Source organism: Athene cunicularia, assembly GCF_003259725.1.
Source record: "Athene cunicularia isolate RWA chromosome 7 unlocalized genomic scaffold, athCun1 chr7_part1, whole genome shotgun sequence".
Lineage (NCBI taxonomy): Eukaryota > Metazoa > Chordata > Aves > Strigiformes > Strigidae > Athene > Athene cunicularia.
Window position 1 is genome coordinate 6,517,906 of NW_020799107.1, and position 15,949 is coordinate 6,533,854.

The following is a 15,949-nucleotide window of genomic DNA, read 5'->3' on the forward strand; positions in this document are numbered from 1 at the left end:
CCTGGCTCTGTTCCCCCCATGTTTTTTTCTGATTCTCCATTTACTACTTGGACCTTTTTAGTCTCCTGACTTAATATGAGTTTCACGTAGCATTTTCTCAGCAACTTTCTAAGTCCTCTCTGCAGTGACTTCCCACTCTAGGTTAACCAGCACTTGTTCTGTCTCTACCTGTCTTTGCTTAGTTAATTGGGCCAGAAAGAGCATATGCTGTGGCAGCATGTGAGCTCCACATCTGCTGATTAGACCACCAGAATACTGCCAAACAGAAGGAATAAGGGCTGAGCTCTTCTCCTTGTATTTCCCTTCACAGAGGCATTAATGTCTTCTCTTTCTTCTATCCATCTGTGGGTTTCCTAAGGTGGTAGGTAGGAGCTTAGTATCTTCTGTCAAACATGATAGAAATTGGCCAGTGTGATTCACAATTATGGATGTGGATAGACACAGCAGACGGGCAGACACAGGAAACCAGAGCACAAACATAATGAGAGAATTAGGGAGCAAGTATTTTTGGATTGCTTCTACATTCACACGTCTTCAGCTGAGTTAACTGGCAGAACCGAGCAGGGGGTTGACAATACTGATTCAATGTCAGGGAGAAATTTTAAGGACCTGTTATGTAGTTGTGGAGGCAGGTTGGTATCAGGGACTTAATGCATACCTTGTGATTTATGTTTTCTTAAATGGATTCTGGCACTACATTGTGTCACATTTTTAATTGCTACCAAAGGCAATTCTTTGTAAAAATATTTTTAGAAATGAGCATCCATCAGAAGAAGAAATGCAGAAAGCTTTATATAGATCCTTGGAAGAAAGAGGGGGAAAGTGTTACGGAGATTCTGTTAAAGAATTAAGTCATGTAGAGACAGCCCAGTTGGTCAGGCCAGCAGCCCTACAGAGATGAAATAAGAATCTGCATTTTCATTTGGTTTTATGCTAACATCATCATCAGGGGCTCCTTAATGTAGTTTGTAGGCTGCAACTGTCATCAGAGACTTCACATATATATTTTAAACTGTCACTATTCTTGATACTCCTGGCTGATCATCAAGAGTTTTAAGAGATCAGGTCCCTTTCTGTAGCACCAGGGGCCTATGCTGAGCTTGTAGACTTCCACAGGCTGGAGCTGTTATAGACAGCCAAAGCTCAGGTCTGTCTCTGTCCCCAGAACTGTCAAGTGGGCACACGGTGTCCTGGATCCCTCCGCTTCCCCAGCATGCTCAAGAAGCAACTCAGGCTCTGGTGTCAGCGGCTGATGTTGCAGTTATCTCCTTTTGGGTCTCATTTTTGTGGCTGCAAGTTTGTCATGCTGCCTCTAGGCAGATGCTGTGTGTGATAAATATTCCTTGAACAAAACCTTCTGAAATCTGGATCCGAAGGCTTTGGTTGGGAGCCACGAGTGTCCTTGCACATACGGGAAGAGACATCCCTTGCCCTGGAGCTTTTGCAGCATAAATAGCCAAGTTACAGACAGCATTATAATCTGTGTTTTACAGCTTGGAGAACTGAGGCACACGTTTGTTTATTCATAAGTTCAAGGTCATGGAGCAGGTGAACAGCAAAGCTGTGGACTGAACTCTGATCTTACATCTCAGTGCATTAACCATAAAACTGTTCTGTCTTTCGAAAGATCCTCCTGCTTAGGAATATCTATATTATACCACAATGGTAGAAGGAAGAAAACCTCTGTTTGAGTTAGATAATCTTGAAGGCGCTTAAATTCATGCATGGATTTCTTCATCCTTTGGTCAGTTTTAGAAATTCTATGCAGCAAATGCCTAATGGAAGAAGATAAATTGCCAGAAAATAATAAATGAACAATAATCCAGAGAAGAGGTGAGAGAATCATAGTCTCAGCAGTCTATAGATAAGAAACAGGAAATCTCTTTAAATAAAGTACCTTATAATTGCTAATGTTATTAATCTCCTGGAAAATCCATGTCTCTGAAGAAATAAGCCAAGCTTTTCCTTGAACACAAAGGAGAGAAGTTTTGTTTTTCATCTCTGGGAGGTTTGGATGATTGTAACATTCTTCTTCTTCTCTTTGCAACCCTATGGGAACATGATCCTAGATTCACTGCAATTAGCAAATAGAAACAGAGAAGGAAAAGAGTAAAAAAATAGGAAAGTGATGCCATTGAGCCAAAAGGCTGAGCTCGTCCTCCTGGCGTAAACTGGCACATCCCCAGCATTGTGTGTCCTAGGCATGAAAGCAGATTGCACAGAGCTCAGCTGTGGCTACTGTAATTCTGGTCTCTCTGCACGCCCTACCTCGGTCCTCTTCTCTCGGATCTCTTTGCACCATGTTCCACCCTCAGTTATGATATTGCACATTGTCTTCTGCATATGTAGGGTCAAGCTTTGCTCATGTTTTGCCTTCCCATGGAAGTTGGTGGGAGTCAGTCCTGTATGTGTATGGGAGCAGGAGGTGGTTGAGGTGGGAGCTCCAGGCAGCCAGTGAGCGCCAGATTTGGAGCTGGGGTAACTCAGGGTAGTTCTCTTAACCTCACTGAAATCACTCCTGATGGACGCTGCACAGAATTCTTCCCAAAAATATTGCTTCACAGTGACTAAAACCCATCTCATCTAGGATCTTGCCTTACAGAGGGTGCAACACACTCCCTGTCTCACCTTCTAAATTCAAGCAAGTACACTTGTGTTTTACTGCAAGGCTGAGAATTCCATTGTCACTGGAAGACATTTGTGCCTCCCCTAGCCTAGGCTGTATGATCTCCCTGTGCAGCCTGAGCAATTCAAATGGGACATCGCCATCTTTTAGGGTGTCCTCTGCTGCCTGTTCATGGATTTGTTACCTCCTTTGGTGAAGAATGCTTTATCATCTGTTTAAGTCAGGGCAAGTCAAGGCACAGCTGCAAATACACACATTACACATAACATTCAAAATGGATCGACCAACTACTTATGTTGTATAAAGACCCAAGTAAAGAACTGGAAGACCTCCGTACTCCACTGACATTATATCAAACGTCTGTTTTTTCCCCTTCTTTAAACTTGCATTACATTTCCCTCTTGAGAAGATGGTAGCCAGGGTTTCTAGTGCAGTGCATGCCATCTCTGTCTGGCTGATAAATCTCTTAGAGCTGATTTGTTTGAAGTCTAAAGGGTGCCTAATGCTCTGGCATGGACAATGTCCTTGAGAGAGTGGTTGATTTTTCACAGGGAAATTCTCTCTGTTCTCACCTTACATGGGATACAGTCTGGCCAGTCTTTTAATTACAATAGTGGTAATTTCCGTCTTGTCGATGAGTATATATGTCTTTTTTGAGAGCGCTGTGTGAGAGAACTCCTTGAGTAAGTGGCTAGTAAGTTATTCTGATCAGAGGTGTGAAATTCTTCCCTCTTCATAGCCTACCCCTGGCTTCATGCCGTTCCTATAGTCTGCATCAGCTGTGGCATTTAACACATGTACTGCTGAACAAGCCACTTTTTGTAGTTTATTACTGGCTCTTGGTTCAGCCACGCTTGCTAATTATCTGCTTTGAAGTGGCTGCCGGCTTGAGGTGCCTGTTCTACAGACTGGCTCCTAGTCAAACTGACATAATGCAGTGTACATAGCCATTAATCCAAAGAGGATGAGACTGTAAATTATATATTAAAAAAAAAAAAAAAAAATACAGTGCTATGATTTGAATTTCCACAAATATATATCCATAAAAATCAGCCTAAATTTATAAAGCTAGCCAATGGGTAAGATGAGGGGAAAACAGAATGTTTCATAGCTTTGATTTATCTCAGATATTACCAAAAATAATCTTTTGTCCTGAGTGACTGTGGGAGTTGCCCTTGCCTTGCACATACACGTAATTGTCTAGTTTTCAAACCAAGCTTGTAACATGGTGCAGAACATGTATGTGTGCTTTATCTTCCTCAAATTGAATATTGCATAATAGTACTGGATGACAATCATACTGTCAGCTAAATTTTTTTCCAGAATAAAGTATTCAGCAAAATATATCTGTCTGGGCATCTCTGCTGCCTCTTACTGCAGAAGGTTGTGGAGCTTATGAAAATGCTGCAATGCAGCAAGTGTACTATCACTGATTAAAAGTAGATTTTTGTTGTTGTTGTTGTTTTTTTCCCCCCCTTCTGCAAGCTTGTGGGTGGCATTTTAATCAAGTTCTCATGGTAACAAACATAATTTAAAAGCATTGAAGCCTACAAAATTAGGGGTTTTTTTTCTGTATGTGCTTGTGGTGGGTGTTAAGTCATTACAACTGCAGTGATGCTGGTTATTTCAGTGTTTCTGGTGCAGAGATGACAAGGGAAGTAAAATGGAAGGAGGTGTTGCTGAACGCAGAAAATCTTCATCATCTTTTTACCAGGTTCTATTGTTGTCTTTTCTGTAAAGAGGGTGCAATTAAAGTGATGTGTAATGTACTCCTTACATTGCTTTTTCATTCTTTTAGATATATTGTGGCATCACAGTTATGTCACGTTTGTAATTCCTGAGAGGTAGTTTTATTGACATGTTTTGATTCGCTATCTTGAACGTCAGCCCCCATCAAAACACATATGAAAATGCATGAGAAACTGGAATGCTGTGTGAAGTTGTCATTTATTTCCGTGTGTGTGAATAGATGCAGAGAAAAGCAGCAAGAAGGGGTTAAAAATGAAATTGGGGAAGGTCTGAATTGAATGCTTCGCTTTGTATTAATGAATTGATCTTGAAAGCACCACATGGCTAAAACATACTAACTCATGGAAATGAGGCGATCGTGTCTGATCACTAGATGATCTGCTGCTTTGCCATGTTCAGTTGTGTTTGATGATGTGTTGTGAATTCACTTAATGAATTTACACTGCAATATATTTGCAGTCCTGCAGATACACAGTAAACAAGGGAATGCAAGTCAGTAATCCTGTGGAGTGTCAGAAAATGTAAGCTACAGCTCATTCTTAGCTGCTAAGACATTGATATACAATGAGTAAATGTACTGGCTATTTCCTGCTCTTAAATACATGTGGAAATGAAGTTCCAGTGATTATTTATTTCTTTTACTGCAGCCTGCCTACAGGAGATTAACAGGGTAGGATTTAACACTGTAACACCCCAAATGTCCTCACCTAGCTTACCTGCAGAAGAGCTACAGCCTTGTCTCAGGAGCTGTATGTCAGGAATAGTTAATGCATGTTGGTGATCTCCCAGCATAGACATGTCTGGCTCTGTCAAGTAAGACTAAGTCCACACCTTCAGAAAACTGTTGAAAGTAGAATTTTCAGAAATACCGGGATTGCCAGTAAGACAGAACGCTGCAGTTAGGGGGGTTGGGAAAGGACAGAAACATCTCAGCTATGGGGAAGAAAGCTCTCTTTGTCTCCTTGGCCTTCCACACAGATATTGATCACTTTGCAGAGATGCCAGACTGTTCTGCTCTTCCTCCCCCTCATGAACATGTTGGATGCTTAGACTTTTTGCTGCAAGGGGACTGGTTGTTTGTTCTAGTGTATAAAAGTCCAGTTGTGCTCTTTCCTGTCTAATTTGTCCTTGCATAAACACTTCACAATGATCTGCGGAGTGGGACAGTCCCTGGGACCTTTCTGTATTTTTCTAGCATGGCTACAGCGCTGGGCTTTGCTGCTGCCCTCCATTATTACAATCTTGTAACTTCCTTGTTTAGCAGTTGCTGAAATGGAAAAATAAATGTTAGGAATTAATTTGTGATGAATTTTTTAATCTGAATTTTGAAGAAGAGCTGGAATGAGAAGTGTCTTAATGCCATGTCTTCAGAATATTTTCCCTGACTGTTTTCCATACCACTGACTGAGAACTGATCTGGGAATTTGAGCAGCAGACTGAATGCTGTACTGGTTCTCCCTAACATGAACTCCTTCTGTGCCTTTCTTGCTGTGGAAGAGTGTTCTGGTGTGATGAGGAGAACAGTGGATAGCGTTCATAGGTTTCCCTGTTGATTTTGGAAATCTTTCATGGTAAGAGCTCCTTGGATTCTGAACAGATAAACCAGTAGAGAAAGCAGTGAAAGGTCAAGAGCCAAAGAAAATAGTCATGTTGGGTTTTATACTAGGAAACAGAGAGAGCAATGAAATATTAGCTATATGGAGAAAACTGATTATACAGTAACTTCTGTTCACCTTTGTGCTCATTTAGTACTGATAGAAAGAAGCTTTCTATTTAAAAACATGTTGTCTCAATAGTAATTTCTTGCTGTGGAAAAAGAAAGAATATAACTCTTGTTTCAGAAGCTACAAATCGTTATGAGCAATGCTCCTTGGAAGCAGTACAACAAAGTAAAGTGCAATATATTCTCCAAAGCAGCATATCATTTGAACAGTTGATGTTTGAAATATCAACTATATCTTTTAAATGGTAAATTTTTGCACTTGATCACGGGCTTTATGTCAAATATGATTATGTGGATATTGTAGTCTGATGTTAACAATTTTGAGGATTTCAGTTTTGGAGTATTGTCCCCTATCAAATCTTTCTGTATAAAATAAGGTGTCTCTTCAAAGGACAAGTAAAAATTTGCTTCGAGAAAAGTCTCCTGACTTTTGTAATATTCCCGGAGAACGCTGACAAAGCACCAGAGTAAATCCTTGCTGAAAATCTCTGCCGACTGGCGTGTGCACAGTAGGGTTTGATCCTAAGAGTGCCTCAGGAAAAGCAACTTCAGAGTTTTATTCTAGTTTGTGCTGCAGCCTCACTCATGTAGAGTTTCAAACTGGTAACAGCTAAAAGGACAGCAGCAGAGTGCTTCATTTTATAATATGTAAGTATTGTGTTTTGTTTTGTGGTGTTTTTTGTTTTTTGTTTTTTTAAAAGCGTTGTTCATAATTTCTTTGTTCTTGAGAGTGCATATGTAGATACCCAGTGATGCTGGAAAATGTACCCTGGAAAAATGCCCCCAAATGCCAGCTCAGCCTAATACAGTGCAGAGATTGGGTGTGGGGTGGGAGGAGACTTTCGTGATCTGTAAATTGGTCAGGAATTCTTAATGCCTGAACCAGTATTTTAATCTGTGAGGATTTAGCACTGACCATAGGGATGTAGTGGTGTGGGGCTAGATGTGGGCCATACGCTGAGGCATGTCTTCTCTTGTGCCCAGAGAGTGGATAAGAGAGGAATAAGACAGAAGAGAGACACTCTGGTGCTGGGGCAGTTGGTTTGTATCTTACTGAATTTAGTGACTTCTGACTTTAGTTTCTTCATGTGTACATTCTTCACAGTTTTGTAGGGGTGCCCAGCATTTTATGTGGGGGCTCTTCTGTATGGTGTAAGCCTACATGCAGAGAAAGTAATGGTTACCGCTTCAGAACATTCTGTGTTCTGGCCAGGATAAACCTCATTCAGGGCCCAGGATGAGTAAATTCAGGTCCTTTTGCACCTTTGAGACAGGATCTGGGAGAAGTATCTTGCTGCCTGTTAATCAGCACTAACGATGAGAGAAGGGATTAGGGGAAGCCCTCAGCATGGTGTGCCCCGTTGGATGGCTGGGACCTGCCTGGGGAGGGGTGGCTGGGGCTCAGACATGTAGTGGTGGCAGTGCCAAAGGAAAGGACCAGAGATTATGGGATCCACAACAGGAGTCATGAATGCTGCATTACCCACAGCAAGAGGGGCCCAGAGAGTACAAAGCCATTCCCTTTGCAGTGCCAGCTTCCAAACTGGCTTTTTCCCAAAGCCATGCCAGCAGCATCAGGAGTTTGGGCGGCAATAGTGCCCAGATCTGAATAGCAGACAGCTCTCTGCTGATGAAGAGAGTATTTCAAAACCTTTAAGATACCTTTGTTGGGACCTCTTATGCTTTTCCCTGAACAAACCTATACTTTATTTCAGGGGATACAAAGAAGGGTTGTCTCTCTCTCTCTGGAAAAAGTCTTTCTGGGTCTCTTTACACACTATACTTCAAATCAGACCATCAGACTCTGGCCTGAGGTACTGCCAGTGTATCACTTATTGTCACTATGGATACAGAGATCTTATCTGCTAGTGTGTCTCTGAGCATAACATTCGCATCCATTCACACAAGGTCAGTTTGCTGATCATGGCTGCCAGATAAGGTGGCTTGCTACTTTTCATTATAAGACCCTGTTTCTGTTAGCACTTTGCCACAAACTTCTTGTGGTTTAGGCTGCAATGTTCCTCTCTGGCTGTCAGGCTAGTCTTCCTCTCTTACAGATGTGTTTTGGCCCAAGCTGCCCTTCCCTGGAGCAAGGCTGCCTTCCCAGGCTGAGTTGAGGAAGCCAGGTGCACTGTTTTAACTCAAGATCTTGTCTGTGAAGTTCTTTAGCATCCTTGTTGTTGAGGAGGAGACAACATATCTTTTGAAAGTTTGCTGAGTGTCAGAGAGACTTGCTAGAGCGTCTGCTGCTTCCAGCATCCCTGAGCCTGACCAGCCCAATTTATGTCATATCACTGTGAGTGGAAAAAAAAAAAAGAGTAAGCTGCCTCTCCTTGGCTTAGAGTCTCTGGTAGAGGAGAAAGTCCACACTTTCAAATGCAGAGGCAACCAAAGTTAGAAAACACGGCCAAGAACTTGTGGAAGCAGAGTGTCAACGGCAGAAGAGACAGCTCTGATGAAGGATATATGGGGAAAGGGGAGGATGGGTACACAACATGATGGAGGCAAATTGTAGAGAGGAACTGGGTGAGAAGTAGTCCAGGAAGGAAAACTGGAAGTTCATAGAGGAATGGGAATGAGGAAACTGCTGCTTGGGATGAAACCTGCAGGAGAGGATATGAAAGTGGATCTTGGTATGAGCAGGATTGAACTTTCAAAGTTTTCAGTGGTAAAAGCTATACACTGGACAGCAAACACAGACAGGCACTGTGTGAGGGACTGAAGCCCACAGGGGCAATGCCTGGGATGGGATGGGAAGCTGATTCAGGGATAGCCTAGACAGAGAGAACGAGAAGAAAAAAATATGTTTATTAAACTAGGAAGTAGCTTAGTACGCGTGCAGAAGGGGACCCAGTTATGATTATGCAGTCATCTCTCATTTCTTTCACAGCCAGACTCCTGAGGTGTAACCTTGCAACCTTAATGTTATTTCAGATAGCTTTGTATGTGTGATATATGTTGATGCACCTCTAAACAAAATCCAATTTGTGACAGTTACTTCTTTTTTTCTTTTTGCATTTTTGGCAGTCTTTAATATGCTCTGTGAACAAAAGCAGAACAAAATGTTCAATTCATAAACAAATAAAGTTCAGTACTATCCAGATGTGTATATTTAAGTGACTGTGATGGCTGGATTTTGTTGCTGCTAGACAGACAGTGATTTATACTGTAAGTTTTGCGCCCTGAGCTTTCAGAAATACATTTCTTTTCATTCTGAAGCCTGACAGAAGTCTAGCAGTAATAATTAGCAAGCCATAAAAATCGACCTGATTTGTGGGAACCACTGAAGGATGCAAAGAGACATCTCTGTTGAAGGAACTAGGAACAAAAACGCGTGGTTACTGACCCAGTCATGTCAGACCTACATTTTGAGGGAATCCCAAGTGATAAGCGTTCCACAGTCTGAATACTGCCTATTCATTCAGCCTTTCTAGCAGAGTGAATGAATCATCTTTTCAACCAGAGACAGCCCCTCTGGGTCAGAACTGAGGTCAGTGGTGGGGCATGTGTTTCAGACTGCTTGCCCTAAATGAAAAAGAAAACATACAAGACTTTCCTTACGCTGTTGCAGCTTCAAGCATCACATCTATAAAACATTTACATACAGCTTCTCATGAGACCTCTTACAAGTGGCGGCTCTGGATACATATCCAGGTCCTTCTGGAAGGGCCATCTGTCTTCCTAGATGCTCATGTGCATTTTCTCTTCAACGTCACACCTACCCCAGAACACTTTCTCAGCTGATCTTCCTGTTGATGTCCCCAATTTAACCATTAGCTCAGTGTCACTACGTGCTGTCTAGATATTTAGCATGAGGTGGTCAAGATGATTCTGCAGAACAGGTTGAAAATGAGCACCCCCATTCTTCATCTGGTGAATCAGCCCCACGTACGTGGCAAGATGTAGCATGCAGAGCCTGATTTTGCTGTATCAGCAGAGGGATATGGAAGAACACGTGTCTGGGATGTAATGTCCTGTTATCAGATCAACAGAGTTGTTCATTTGCTGGAGCCTGGCTGTGCAGTAGGTGCTTTTCCGTTACAGTACAATACGGTCTATGCTGTATGGTGTATTTTCATTTAGAGTTTGTTAAACATTGTGATGATCAGCAAGGGGCTGTGACACTCCATCACACTTGATGGAGAAGTGTCACCTTTAAAAATCAATGACAGGAAACCACACAGTTATTTAAAGTCAATATTAAAACAGTAAAAAAAGCCTCTAAGCCATGTTAGATCTGGATATTATTTACGTGGTGAAAACATTCCATTCCCAGAAAAGACTCTCAAATTGAGAAACTAGGGGCAAATTAATGGAAGGAAAATTCAGCAGTTGTCTTTTGAACCTATGTGACCTTTTATCATACACCACCACCTGCACAGTGTAATTCCCTACAGTGGGAAGAATCACCATTCACTTGCAGGGAGCAAGCCACCGAGTTCTGTCTGATGCACCATAGCTCTTTGTGGAATGAGTAATTGATTGTTTTCTCTTCTCTGGTTATCTTCTCTCTGCTGCATATATTTCTATAAATGTCTGTCCCATTCCCCTCCTTCCCAGGATGAAGAATCACAGCCCATCTAGTCATTCCTTGCAAAGAAGCTTTGTCAGATCTTTTATCATCCTTGTTGAGCTCTGTACCTTTTCCAGGTCTACTTTATTTCGTGATTAATATTTAATGCTTTCAGGCATCCTAAAGCAACATCAGCATTAGTGCTGCTGAAAGACTTTGCAAAATAAAAAATACAGAGAAGTTCAGGATGAACCATATGTTGGATCCTGGGTACCTCTCAAAAAACATGTCAGAAGCACCTGAACACATAAATGGATGCCTGAATTTTCTGTGTCCATCTATGCCCTGTATCTTGTTGTGCTTTTTGTGTCCTTTTGTCCTTTTAATGGAAATCTCTGATGAGAGCCCATGGAACGACACAGATAGGTTGCTTCCTTTGTCCAGAAAGTCACCTTGAAGGTATCTTCTGTATGCACTGCTTGTATTGGAAAGCACATGATGATCTGGATCCTCATAGACATGTAGGCACCTGGCTCTGATGGAAATCAGCAGGTCTGTGTCACCAGTGGAACTTTTGTGCATTGCAAACACGCTGATGTGAGACTGAAGCTCGGTGGGGCTTCTTGCCTCCTCATGTGGAGCAGCTCGTGCTGGCCACTGCTTGTGGCAGGAGCCTGAATGGTTTGATTTGAGATGGCAAATCCTAGCTTCCCTCCTTCCCCCGACTCTCTTTATATTAAAACAACACACATTCAGCCCCATGGGTTTGTGTTTTTTCCAGATTTTTTCCTCAGTTACTGAATTTGTTAATCAGTCACATCTTACCATTCTTGACATGCACTTTCTTCATCCAGTGCAACTTTCTTACCCTTTCCTACTCCCTGACCCTGGGCTTGTTCTTCGCCTCCCACAAAACTCATTCATTCTTCATCTCATCCCAGGAGAATGCCACTGACTTCATGCACATATGTCAGCCCTTCAGCACAGGGTGGGAGGGAAAGGGGTGGCAACAGAACAAGGCTAAACCCAACCTGTAGCAAGAATCGGATAATTGCATACACCCATGGGAGCCTGGGGAGGAAATGAGTCTCTGAAATAGGTCTTTGCTGTGACAGCAAGTTCTGAAATTAAGATTTCAGAAAGGCTGACTCAGTGAGTTGGTTCCTCCTCAGACATGAGATACCTTAATTTTCTTAATTCAAAAAAGCAAGGAATTAAAAATTCAACTTAAAAAAATCACTGTAGTTAAAACACAAGCTGGGGCACATAAACTCCTCTTTCTGTTTCAGTGCACATCCCGAGATCTTAACTGAAGCCCTTTTGAGGGAAACAACTTCCTCTGAAAGCAAGTGCTGCAAAATTAACTCCTGTGGTTTCTTCAATACTGGCCCTGTCCTCCCTGTCCTCCTGCCCCTGTGCCTGAACAGACTGGAGGAGTGGCTGCTTGCTTTCTTTTCTTTTGTAGGCAGTAGGGTTGGTTGAGTAAAGATTTGGCAGGGGAAGGCTACCACGTGATAAAATTGTATCCCAAATATTGTGATTCTACTGTGTCTGGAGTGTTTAAGAGCACAAAAGATTTCTAGGTATTCTCATTTCCAGGTATGGAGAGATTATATTATTTGCCTGGGTGTACAGTCATGGGTCATACGAGTGGGTGGCTGAATGTGGGTAGACAGCGTATTTTTAAGTCATACAAGCATAAGGGTATATTTAAGTTAAAAGAAGTCCTTTGTTTGTAACGTTGTTGGTTAGAAAATAATATGAAGGGATGAAATAATCTTACCACTTCTGTAGGACCAAGGTTTTGATCCAACATGCCAAATTTGCTGTAAATAGAGAAGCAAGCCAACTTTGCAAATAACCGCTTTCCCAATCAGTTTTCTAATCCTTTGTCTCCTTATTGATTTATTTACAGTTAGATGTTTTGTGCTGCAATTAAAAGCATTGGCTTCTGTTGGCTGTAATGGGTTCCTGGGCCCCTGTCTCTAAGCGTTTCTGACTGAAACTGAGAGTCAAAGATGCTTAAGTGAGTCTGGATGGAGGGACCTCAGAACAAGCTTTCTTCTGTTTGATGCTCTTTTTCAGCATGAATAAACAGTGCCTCTCTTAGACAATAAGATGCTTCTGCTTCCACTGTGATTCTGGCATGACTGCCTAGTGTATCTGAGTATTAAAGAAGTAAAGCTAAAAGCACTCTCTGCACAGGAATAATCTTCTGCCTTTGACCTGGGGAGAAAAGTCTTTTTATACGAGCAAGAATTTTTACCCAGACAAACTGGAGCAACACACAGCCTTGAAGATCCTTTCCTGTTATCACTTCCATACTTCATTTTCACCTCAGCATCTTTGTGTTGCTTGTTCAGTTGTGGAATAATTGACTATGTTCCCTTACTTCAACATATGGAAGGACCAAATTAAGTTGGGATGGCAGCTGGATCAGGATGTCCACCCCTGAAGTTGCTGAACCTACCCTTTTTTTGGGGTTCATGGCCCTGGAGAGGGTGCAGAGAGCTGGAGTGTGGTGCAAATGCTGTGTTCTGGATTTCTGCTGTAGGCTGGTTCTCCTGCATGCATTTATGGGGAAGAATCTGCCAGAAATTAGCCCAGGACATTCTTTTTACTATTTGTAGTAGCTGACGTGATGATGCTCCCAAAGGTAGCATCTGGGTATTTTCAAAGATTGTACTGTAGCAGGGGTGGAATTAGTTTTAAAAGTTAGGTAAGACCTTTGAAAAATCAAAAAATGCAGACATATTTGTAGAGGCAGCATTTTTTTTTCTAATTAAAAGCTTACTGTGTCAAGTTAAGATCGTGTGAAAATGTGTCATGCTTGATGAGATCTTGGTGAAACTGGAGGAAATAAGGGATGTGAAAGTAATTCATTTGTGTGAAGAGGAAATGATGCACCATTGTAGTTAAAGTGCTTATTCTGAATAAATCGGATTTTGTTGTGTGAGTTTTTGCTTAGCAGTTAAGATTGTAACACCCCTCTGCTAAATTGTCCAGTTTGCCTTACGTGCATGAGGAGTAGCTCTGCAGAAATTGGGAAGAGCTTAGACATGTCTTATGTGAAGAATATGCAAGTAACGTATTAGCATAATTAATTCATTCCTTGCTACCTAATCTGAGCTGTCATACATCAAGGAGTCTCTTGAGAGGAGAGATGCAACATCAAATCAGTATGTCATAGCAAGGTCAGTGGAGGGGGGGGAGGAAATCCTGCAAAATTTCACTCCAGCCTTTCATTGGCTACCTTTACCAGACCCTATCCAAATAGAGGTATTAATTAGTGTGATTTTAGAGCAAAGGAAGGGCATAGCCATGTAGCCTGTTTGTGGTAGCCATGGCAAATATATGGTTTGGCTGGCACTCCTTCAAACAACAGGCTTGAAAATACAAGTTTAAGACTTAGAAGATCATAAACTGTGTAGAGTGTGCTGCTATCACCTTCTGTACCTGTGCAGTAAATAAGCAGATAATGACTTTGGTTCAGCTCTCTATAAGCACTGAAGGTTATAATGTAATTAATTGGTAGTGGGGAGGAGAACCAAGGATTCAATGTCATTTTTATTAGCCAGCCAGTGTTTGTTTCTGACAAGATTTCAGCTGGCCAACTTTGTGAAACGTTGGCAACCAAAGTGCTTTTATTGTGATGTATTTGTAGGTATTTCTCATAGTTCTACCTTTATTTTTTCTCCAGCCTGCAGTGGCAATGTCAAGTTGTATACTTCTTCCCTGACTGATGAAGAATTTTTCCCCTTAAGAAGTATTTTGAGCACCCTTGTCTTACATAGCCTGTCGTCCAGCTCAGCCATGTTGTTGTTAACAGATTTTCAACTGTCTTGTTGCTCAGGTTTGAAGTGACTACTGTGCTAAGAAATATGAAAAAAAAAAAAGTTTATTCTATTCGAGACATGTTTCCTGGATGCTGTCTGAATCTCTTTTTTCCCTTCAAAATCATCTCCTTAAACTAAAGATTTTCTCCTTCTTAGCTTTTTTTAAAATGTATTTGTAATAAATGGGGCAAATCTTTTATAATTACTTCGGTAGTGAAAAGCAGACTGTAAAAGTACAAATAAGGACTGAGTTGTTGAGTGTTTATTTCATTAAATCTTAAATATAGAGTTTAAAATCTCCATTTATTCATGTTGTGTACCGTGTAGAGAGGTTTAATTTCCAGTTAGATTATTGCAGTGCTTTGAAAAGCAAGGAGGTTAGAAGAGGGAAGCTGTGCAGAGGGTGACAAAGTACTTTAATGGGGAAAGACCACTTCAGTGTGCACACTCTGAGCAGTCTGTGTAGCAAATTGGTGAGCTGAGTTCCCTCTGGACAGCCCCAAGAAGGCCATGTCATAGAGCTGCTTCTTTGAGTGTTTTTCTGTCTGATCACACCCCAAATAACTTTATCTGCATACAACCCTTGTGTATGATGTTTTTTCTGTGCCTCCTGCACTGAGGGTGACAAAGGCAACGTAGCCACAAGTGTTGGTGAATCTTTTTCTCTGCCAGGATTGTAAGTCAGGGCCTTGGCACAGGTCATTTGGATGGTTGCTGGCTAACGGCTGCAGAGCCTCATGTTTCAAACAAGCCTGCCAACTGCAATGCCCTCTCTAAAGTGCACAGAGAGGGCTCGCGATGCCCATTTGAAATTGTGCTCGGTGGAAAAATCAATGCAATGTATCTGTCTGAGGTGCTCCCCTGGGAGCAATCCCATCCTTGCTCAGGGCTTTCAGCAGGTCTCCTGGAAACAAAAGACTACACTGAGAAATTTGGGAACCTTCTACCTGCCAGGAAGCATCCCGACTTCCCGGCAGCACTCCTCCCATCCTTCAGCCCCTCCAGCTCCCTGAGGCAGGAGAGATCGCAGGTAGGATGGAGCAGGGACTGCCTTCTCTGTTTACTGATCAGGAGAAGACAAGGCTGTCATGGTGCCTTATCTTAAAATCTGCAGAAGGCTTGTGTGCAATTTGATCCAGAGAGATGTGTTTGTGTTGGCACCTTTACTGACTGGTATTGCTTCTTTAGTGCTTTTGCCATCCTTATCATGGACGAAATTTATTGGTAATAAGTTTTTGTCTTATTTCCTGTTTCAAATATCACTTATAGTTGTCATGGTGCTGTTGTTATGGTAACCATTCCTTCACCAGCTAAAATGCCTTTCCTCTCTCCTGCAGGAAGCAATTATGATTAGTGATGGATGGGTGTGTGTGAGGGTGTTTGATGAATGGTAAATGGTGTAAAAATGCAGCATTGTGTATAGAAATGGCTTCTCGAAAAGAGCTGGTGTTGGAGCAGGAAGGGGTGTGCAGGGATTCTTCTGGCTTTTTAGCTAGAAAGGA

The 15,949-nt window shown here is 41.9% G+C and overlaps 1 protein-coding gene across 30 annotated transcripts in view; it reads left to right on the forward strand.

Annotated features, from left to right (window-relative positions):
* The window catches only part of MAP2 (microtubule associated protein 2), a 222,603-nt gene that overhangs the window by 127,417 nt on the left and 79,237 nt on the right, over positions 1 to 15,949 (forward strand). The window contains exon 1 of one of the 30 annotated variants that reach the window (XM_026852869.1): positions 6,704 to 6,746. The exons of 28 other annotated variants lie outside the window; for them this stretch is intronic. The gene's annotated coding sequence lies outside the window, so the exon portion shown is untranslated. Of the gene's footprint in view, positions 1 to 6,703; positions 6,747 to 8,170; positions 8,225 to 15,949 lie in introns of those variants that run through there. One more of the 30 variants, XM_026852867.1, reaches the window with a different exon arrangement.